This window comes from Peromyscus californicus, unplaced genomic scaffold (assembly GCF_007827085.1).
Source record: "Peromyscus californicus insignis strain IS unplaced genomic scaffold, ASM782708v3 Scaffold_18__1_contigs__length_77618521, whole genome shotgun sequence".
Classification (NCBI taxonomy): domain Eukaryota; kingdom Metazoa; phylum Chordata; class Mammalia; order Rodentia; family Cricetidae; genus Peromyscus; species Peromyscus californicus.
Window position 1 is genome coordinate 43354552 of NW_026294480.1, and position 9432 is coordinate 43363983.

A 9432-nucleotide genomic window follows, 5' to 3' on the forward strand; every position below is an offset into this window, starting at 1 on the left:
TGCAACGATTCCTTGCTTGTTATTCCTGCAGACTCTTGGGGCTTGTTCATCCTTTCTCACATACCTGCCCCACAATAGTTTGTCAGTACTTTGTTGCTTGGCAACAACGACCCACTGCTCACTGTTGCAATGAAGAGCCAAGGAGATCAGGTGCATTTTCCACATAGTCTTGGTCCATTTTTCTGTTGCTGTATTCAGTACCACTGACTGGGTAAGTTATTTCCTATTTCACATCCAGTCTTGAGGGATTGTGCCTGGTGATGGCATTCTTTTGAATTTTCTTTTAGATTCATTTATTTATTACTCATGGGGTGGGTGCACCACAGCACATGTGTGGAGATCAGAGGATAACTTGTGGAAGTCAATTCTACCCTTGTGTGGTAGTTCTGGGGTTTGAACCCCAGGTTAACAGGCTTAGCAGCAAGCTCCTTTACCTGCTGAGCCATCTCCCTGGCCATGGTGATGACATTCTTACTGAGTAAGACCTACAACAGTGTGGGCATTGTGTGGAGACACAGGAAATGTGAAAGACTTCATTATACAGGCTTTTGTATCAGACTCACTACCAAGATAATGTATTAACTTGTAGATTCATCAATTTACTAATTGTATGAATGGATTAATCCATTCATGAGGGCAGAAACCCAGTCACTTCTTTTTTATTCATGTATTTAGTTGTTTCTTTTTAATTATGTGCACATATGTGGGAGCGTCTGTAACTGCTCATAGAGTCCAGAAGAGCCTGTTGGATACCCTAGAGCTACAGTTACAGGCAATTGTGAGAAAACCAACATGGACACTAGGAACCAAACTCTGGCCCCCATTTAGTCCCACCTTTTAATATGTCATGATAGGGATTAGATTTCAACCTGAGACTGAGAGGGGGCAAATCATATTCAAACCATCCATAGCTTGCCTGGTCCCCATTGATCATCATTTGATACAAGTAACATGCTTTCTCTGCCTTCTCCTGGAGCCCTAACCTTCCCTGACTTATCTATCAACTTGACCCAGTGAATTTGGACCTGGTGTTTAAGCAATTCTAAGTCACTTGTTTCACTGTCCTGTTTGGTATAGAGGATCTTAAATTCAGGGCCTTCCCTTGAGAGTTTCTAGTTCAGGTGGTCTGAGGTAGAGCAGAAGAATTCTAATGTCACCAGTTTCCCAAGAGCTGCTGGTCTAGAGACATTAGCTGCTGAAGCTTTGGCTGCTGAGAAAAATGGTTCAGTCACGGTTACCCTGACTCCAGACACTTGTCTTCAAAGATCCCTCTCTAATCATGAATTTTAAAACATTAGTCTCAATCTGGGAGTGAGACCTTTAGTCTCAGCACTCAGGAGGCAGAGGCAGCACTCTGAGTTCGAGGCCACCTTGGTCTACAAAGCAAGTTCTGGGGTAGCCAGGACCACACAGAGAAACCCTGTGTAATAGGATTCTCTAGAGTCACAGAACTTATGGAATGAATCTCTATCTATCTATCTATCTATCTATCTATCTATCTATCTATCTATCTTCGAGACAGGGTATGATGGCTGGCTGGCTGGCTGGCTGGCTGGCTGGCTGGATGGATGGATGGATAGATAGATAGATAGATAGATAGATAGATAGATAGATAGATAGGTAGATAGATAGATAGATAGAAAATTTATTGGAATGACTTACAGGCTGCAGTCCAATAATGACTACCCGTGAATGGAAAGTTCAAGAATCTAGTAGTTGCTCAGTCCCACAGGGCTACCCAGCCTTGTGTCTCAGTAGATCTTCTGTATATGCTGGAATCCTGAAGAAGTAGGCTCCTATACCAGTGAAGGAATGGATGTGCTGACAAGGTGAGGGGAAGCAGATGAAAAAGGAACCCTTCTTTCTTCCACGTCCTTATATAGACTTCCAGCAAAAGGTATGGCCCAAATTAAAGGTGTGCTTTCCTACCTCAAGATCTGTATTAAAGGTGTGTGTCATCCAGCCTCAAGATCCAGATCACAAGTGTGCCCTCCATTTCCGGATTGTAGTTCATTCCAGATTTAGTCAAGTTGACCACCAAAACTAGTCATCACACTCTGTCTAGGAAAACCAAAACGACAGAAACTAAATCAGTCTCTGTCATAAAATTTGAAGCTATCAGGACTTAGAAAGGATCAGCAGTATCAATGGTTTTCCTGAACACATCCCAGACTCTTTCAAGGCAAACTTGGTTCTGCCCTTTGAGTTAGGTGTTCCTCTGGAATAGCCACGTTGAGATTTAATAAGAAATAGAACTGTCTAGACCTCAGAGACTACTCATTGTTGTGTAGGTCTGTGCACAGAGATGCCACCTCTTACCCTGACTGAATGGGGACTTCTAAATTCTAGACAACTTAATGAGAGCCAATCTTAAAGTAAAAAGTAAAAAGAGGCCTGGAGATACAGCTCAGTGGTAGAAAGCTTGCCTAGTATGCGTGAGGTCTGGATTCCATCTTCAGTGGAAGTAGTTACAAGCCTAACCTTGACTTCCCAAAACATTTATTGTTTAGCTCACATATATCGCCTGATAGCAACAAAGTTTTTGAAATTTTACAGTTTTTAGAATTTACGTTTATTTGTATCTATTGTGTGTGGGAGCAAGTATGAGTCTTCTCACACATGTGAGAGACATATGCACATGACATAAAAGTCCATTCTCTCATTCCACCACGTGGGTCCGGGTAAACCCAGATAAACTCAGATCACTGGTGACAAGTGCCTTCATCTTCTTCTACCCACCGAGCCATCTTGCCAATCCTTGAAATACAATTTTTTAAATCAGTCCTCTCTTCTTCCCCCTTTCCTTTCCTTCCCTACTCCCCTCTTCCATTGAGGACTGAATCTAGGTCCTCACCCATGCTAGGCAACTGTGCTTATATCCGCAGCCCTCATACTTTTTATCTGAAGACTTGATCCCATTGAGTTGTCTGGATTGACCCAGGCAGCCCTTCAATGTTCAATCTTCTCATTCTCTCAAGAAGAGGGTCTCTTTCTTTTTTTTTTTTTTTTTTTTTTTTTTTTTTTTTTTTTTTTGGTTTTTCGAGACAGGGTTTCTCTGTGTAACTCTGCGCCTTTCCTGGAACTCGCTTTGGAGACCAGGCTGTCCTCGAACTCACAGAGATCCGCCTGGCTCTGCCTCCCGAGTGCTGGGATTAAAGGCGTGCGCCACCACCGCCCGGCTTTTCTTTTTCTTTTTCTTTTTTTTGGGGGGGGGGTCTCTTTCTTTTTAAAGTAAGTGTTTTATTATGGCCTGGCACAGTGATACACAACACCTTTAATCCCAGTATTCTGCAACAGAGACTCATAGGCAAATTCTCTGTGAGTTGAAGGTTAGCCTGGTCTATATAGTGAGTTCCCAGCCAATAAGTCCCAGCTAGTAAGTCCCTGTCTCAAATATATATAAATGAAGTAAGTAAGTGCTTTTTAAAATGATTGGTCAGGTAACTCTGACTCTGGTCAGATGTACCTAAGCAGCTACCCCTCCCCTACCTCTGCACTGCCCGCCCACCTTTTATATGTCCATTTCCTGTCTAGTTTCAAACCACCATAGGGAAGAGACATTCATAAGAAAGTAATGTTTTTGAAATAGCAACTGATGCTTCCTGCCCCACCTCTGCCTGGCCAGTATAGGGCAAGCTCATGTTGCCACAGAAGGATTTGAGCCACAGGACAGCAGGGAAAGCATGTGGAAAGCCATCCAGGTGGAATGGCACATTTTAAGGGATCAGCAACACCAGGTCAATGCAGAGAGTGGAGCCAGATGGGGTTTCCAGGACACACAGATCCCAAAATGTCCTCATCCTTCCTCACCATGGACTGGAGCCAGAATGGGACTTAGAAAAGATGTGGGTCTTTATTAAAGTTTCCTGTGCAGCTGAGTTTGGAATGGGGACTCGTAGCCACCATTCGTGAAAACTCAGTAACTATGTTATATTGTCTAGTAAAGTTTATGGAGTTCCTGAAGTTGGGACTTTGCGGTTTCCTGTCCTTAATCTCTGAGATCATATCATTAGGTACTCTTTGGGGACTAGTCAGTGTACTGCCTTTTGCTTCTTGACAAAACATTTTGAGCATCCAAACTCTCTGTGTAATGATCACCTGTGGAGTCACCCTGCTTGAGAAATCATTTCAAATTAACTGAAAACTCTGTGTACCCAATCCCACGTTCCTTTTCCAAAGCTAACATAACCAGGAACATCCTGCCTTATCTTCAAAAGCGAAGCCCCTGTAGATAGTGGTATCACTATCTCCATTGCTCATCTTAAGGTTGACATAAAAACCACAGTGCTTATCACCCTAGTTCACTTTTCGCTCATGGCTATATTGAGACACAATTCACTAATCTGTAAGACAATGCCACAGCTTGCCTACCATTTTTCCAATTGACTGCTGTATGATTTTCAATATTTTGTTTTTAGAAGGAACAATTCAATGGCTGCTTAGATAAATATCAACTTTCAAGCACATACAAAGCCTTACCTAGGATACATGCTAAAATAATATGGCTAGGCTATAGGTTACATACATCTCCAGCTTTCCTGTATATTGTCAATTTGCCTTCTAAAGTGGTTATGCCAATTGCACTCCCATTAACAGTGTTTGGGTGTTTCCTTTTGTCCACTTTCTTGCCAATGCATTGCACTGGTTTTTATACATTCTGATAACCTTTTGAGTTTGAAATGTTAAATTATTTTTAAATTTTATTTGCCTGATTACTAGAGAAGCTGGGCCTCTTTTTTACATGCTTGGAGACAAATATGATATCTTCTGTGAAAAGCTGTTTATCAGTGCCTGGGTTTTTATTTTTTTCACTTTTTATTTTTTGGTCTTATTATTGTTTTGTAAGAGTCCTCATTTTTTTTATTAAATATGGTTTGGGATATATTTTCTCTTTACTTTTGCTATTTTAATGCATAAAAGTTCTTAGTTTTGTGTAGATAAACTTTAGGCTTTCCCATTTGTGTTTTTATCTTATTTCTACGACCTAAGAGAAAGCCAATATTTTCCATCCAAGAACTGGTCTAAAAGTTCTACCTTTCACTTTTCTATCTGTAGCCTTCTTGGAAGTGATTTGTGTGAGTTAGGGGCTTTTTTCCTCCTGGCTAGTCACACTGGCTGTTACAGAGTTTGAAGTCATAGCAACAAGATGAACAAAGTGATACAGTAAGCTAGGTTATAGTACCCGCAGTGGGACTGTTTACAGACCCTCAGAAAAGGAAGAGGCCATCACCAGAACCCCACTCCAATCTAAGAGCACCCCATCCTGGCCACTACCTGCATATAGTCTTGGGCTGCATGGGGGAGGGGCATGGCTGGTATTTATAAGAGGTGGAAAGTCGACTTGGGAGCTAGGACTCATGGATGAAATCTGTGGGTCATCACCCATGTTAGGGTGGGACCATTCAGTGATGCAGCTGTCTGAGTCACCCATACATCTGTAAATAACCTCAATAAATTCATTGGTTCTCTAAGTTGGACCTTGATGGAATCACTTCTCTGGCTTTTTGGTACACTATTTCAGGTAACTATGCCTTCTTTATATCTCTCCAGTAAAAGTCACACAGCAGACTCTTCATTTCTTCTTGTGAACTGACATCATCATTTTCTAGGTGAAATGTACTCATTTGTGAAATCATCTCTCTCATAATATGTACCAAGAAGCGTGGCATTGAGTTATGACTCTCTGTGTGAGGGGAATTAAATCAACATGTAAAATGATAGCCTACAATACCTTCTTTATGATCTCCCAATATTTTGGATGCATAATTCTTTGTTCTCCCATGGAAATAGTACAAGTAGTCGAGGTCCACAAAAAACAAAAACAAAAAAACAAAAAACAACTATACACCCTGTAATTAATCAAACTAACTTCTAAAAATCAAATATACTTTAAAAAACAAAACAATTTCATTCTGCACTATGTCATTCATACCTAAAAGAAATGAACATTTGTTTGAGACCCTAGAAGTCCTAGGAACATGTGTTCTAATACTCCCTGGAACCATTTCTGTGGTAGCTTTGAAACAAAATGCCTTGGCCAAAAACTTTGTTTTTCTAATCCTGGGAAGATACAAACTCAGCAATAGTGTGTTGCTCCAAATGGGCTGTCCAAAGACCTTCCCCTGAGAGCTCCACAAACTTACAGCTTGGGTTACTCAGTGAGGTCACCCCATGCAGGTCCGTGGGCAGATGGCCAAACTTTGATACAAGGCTGTAATCAGATTCCAAAACAAGTATACACACACACAGCATTTCCCTTGTTTCCAGCTTAAACTCGTGATTTATAACAACATGGAAAAACTCCAAGGGGGAAATATATCAATTCAACCTGGTATAATGCTTCCAAATAATTATTTCAAGTATATTTTAGGGAACTTCTATAATTTTTTTTTTTACCCACATGTAATTTTCTGTTACAACAAAATTAAGTAACAAGTACCTTATTTAATTTAAATTTAGTATAATTCACAAGGGAATATAGAACTAGGAGAAAGCTTAGAAAGAATTTAGTTCAGTAATATCCCAACCTTGATTGTACTATTATCTGTAGCCTTAAAAATATATCTATTTCAGATTGGCAAGGTGGCTCATCAGGAAAAGGTCCTCATCAGGCCTGACAACTTGAGTTTGGTCTTCAGGAGCCGCATGGTACAAGGAGAGACTCAATTCCCAGAAGTTGTCCTCTGTCTCCCCTACAAAGTCTGTAGCATGTATATACCTATCTCCACACATACAAAATAAATCAATAAGTAATAAAAATATCAGTGCCAAGGCTGCAAACCAAGTAAATACTATTGGGATGATGGGCCTAAGTATCAGTGTTTTCCAACGATCCCAGAGTGATTTCACTATACAACTAAAATTGAGAAACTCAGTGGCCTAATTCAAACGTTTAGCACATGGAGAAAATGAGATTTGGAGAGTTAAAGTGACTTTTCATTATGTTTTTAAATTTGCCCTATCCTGTATGGTAGCCATTCTCTAAATGTAGCTGTTTAAATTTAATATATTCAAATAAAATAAATTTAAATGTGCATTTCTTACCCATACTTTACAAGTACTCAATATCCACACGTAGCTAGTGGCTGCCATATTAAACAGAAAAGATACATATACTGTCAAAACAGTACATTCTCTTAAGTATTGCTGTAAGAGAGGTAATTTTATATGTGTTCATAAACATCTTCCTTTAAAGTGTGGCAAAGGATTGTCTTATGCCTAGCTAAAGATTTCTATGTGAGCATTAATCAGCTTCAAATTGCAAGCCATAATTCCACAATGGCTATTATAACAAAATCTTTTTAAAGCAAGAGTATCTCACCAGTAGCATGGAGCTCAATAAAGCACCTAATACCATAATAAAGATGAAAGCATCATAAACCAGCATAGCTGTCACTCAAATCCACATCATTCCACTGATGGGTGATATTGCTCTATATGCTATGAATGTGTGTTGCTCTGATTTGGTTGATAAATAAAACGCTGATTGGCCAGTAGCCAGACAGGAAGTATAGGCCGGATAAGAAACAAGGAGAATTCTGGGAAGAGGAAGGCTGAGTCAGTAGACGCCAGCCCACCATCCAGGGAGCAGCATGTAACAGCACACAGGTAAAGCCACGGAACATGTGGCAACATATAGATTAACAAAAATGGGCTGAGTTTAAGTGTAAGAGCTAGTCAGTAGTAAGCCTGAGCTAATGGCCGAGCAGTTTTAATTAATAGAAGCTTCTGTGTGTTTACTTGGGGGATGTGAGTAGGAGAGATTTGTCCCAACCACCGGACGGCAGGACACAGGAAAACTTCAGCTACAATTCCACCTCTACCCCTAAACCCATGGATAATAATCCAAAAGAACAGCCTGTTTCTTTGACTGGTGAGCAAAATGTATTAGAAGAAATGGAAAAGCTACAATTCCCACTGAGTGGCCATTAGACCCAAAGCCAGTTCACAGGTGTTTCCAGGTACAGCGTTGCCCCCAAGAAAGCATACAGGAAACTGGTAAGGGACAATACCTCTTCCTTATGGATCAAAACACAAGGCACAGTTGAGAAACCAAGAGGAACTAAGTTTTCTCATTCTTAGTGTAAGAGGATTTATCGCCACCATTATGATGTTTTGGAATTATAGAACAGACCTTTATCCCTGAAAGTATCTCGGCCTCTTAGAGTAAACATGCACAGGACAACAGAATTCATAAAGCAGGTGCTGGTGCTGGTGCTGGTGCTGGTGCTGGTGCTGGTGCTGGTGCTGGTGCTGGTGCTGGTGCTGGTGCTGGCGGGATCTTTGTTGAGTTCGTAGTATTTTTGTCAGCTCAACTATCTTAAAAAAAAATGCCTAGCTTTGTTTTTTCGGTTGTGTTACGAAATTGAAATTTAATATCACCGTTCCTTGTGAATACATTGTTCCTTTTCGTGTGGCTCAGTGTTTCTTATTCCCAAGTGTATTACATCAAGTCATGAGCTGAACATGCCCAAGATTAAACTAGAGGAAGCCAGCTAGCCAATAGCATAAGGAGCCAATCTTAGCGATTACAGTGTCCCAAGCATTTTACAGAGATTGCATCATTTGATTCCCATGACTCACAATGAGCTAAGTACTAATATTCTTTTACAGATCCTCAATAATTTAGTTAAGGCCACACAGCCAGTAAGTGGTAGAATTGAACTTTGAACCCAGGCAGTTGAGCTTTTAAATGGCAGCATGTTACTGTTTTCTTTCTTTCTTTTTTTTTTGTTTTTTGTTTTTTGTTTGTTTGTTTGTTTTTCGAGACAGGGTTTCTCTGTGTAGCTTTGCGCCTTTTCCTGGAACTCACTTGGTAGCCCAGGCTGGCCTCGAACTCACAGAGATCCGCCTGGCTCTGCCTCCCGAGTGCTGGGATTAAAGGCATGTTACTGTTTTCAACATGGACTTAAAAAAAAAAAAAAAGGTCATACTTGATTTATCAAGGTCAAGATCAGAGATACAGTAACGGACTGGCCATTTGGTCAGGGGGAAAACTCTACCTGGTAACAAGGTGTGGGATGTGAGCTCCGTCAGTTGGGATTTCAGGATGTCTCAGACTGCTTTGTCAGGAAACTGCCTCATAGCCGATTTGACAGGGATGTTTTCTGTTCTCTGGTAACAGAAGTAGTTGCAAAAACCAGAGTCTAGGAAAGAGAAGGGGAGGACATAAGACAAAACTTCAGAAGCTGTATGTGCTACTCCGGTGGGTGTTATGCAATACTCCCCAGGGTCTGGGCTCTGGGAAGACGGGGAGGTAAGGTTTCCTGCCCCAAGGCGGGGGGGCCTGAGATGGAGAGAGATCTGCATTAATTAGATCGTTATATAAACCTTCACCTTTCTTCAGGCCATATTCTCTCTTTGGTAACCTTTACAAATCTCAGCGTGTTTCCACATTTCATTTACAAATGCAGACAAGAAATGCAGTCAGCT

The 9432-nt window shown here is 40.8% G+C and overlaps 1 long non-coding RNA gene across 1 annotated transcript; it reads right to left on the reverse strand.

Annotated features, from left to right (window-relative positions):
- Positions 1 to 1674: 1674 nt before the first annotated feature.
- Positions 1675 to 9140, reverse strand: LOC128113252 (uncharacterized). The gene is made up of 3 exons (XR_008219396.1): positions 9003 to 9140; positions 1930 to 2061; positions 1675 to 1780 (listed from the first exon to the last, which is right to left on the reverse strand). It is a non-coding gene; the product is annotated as an uncharacterized LOC128113252 (long non-coding RNA).
- Between the last annotated feature and the right edge of the window lie 292 nt (positions 9141 to 9432).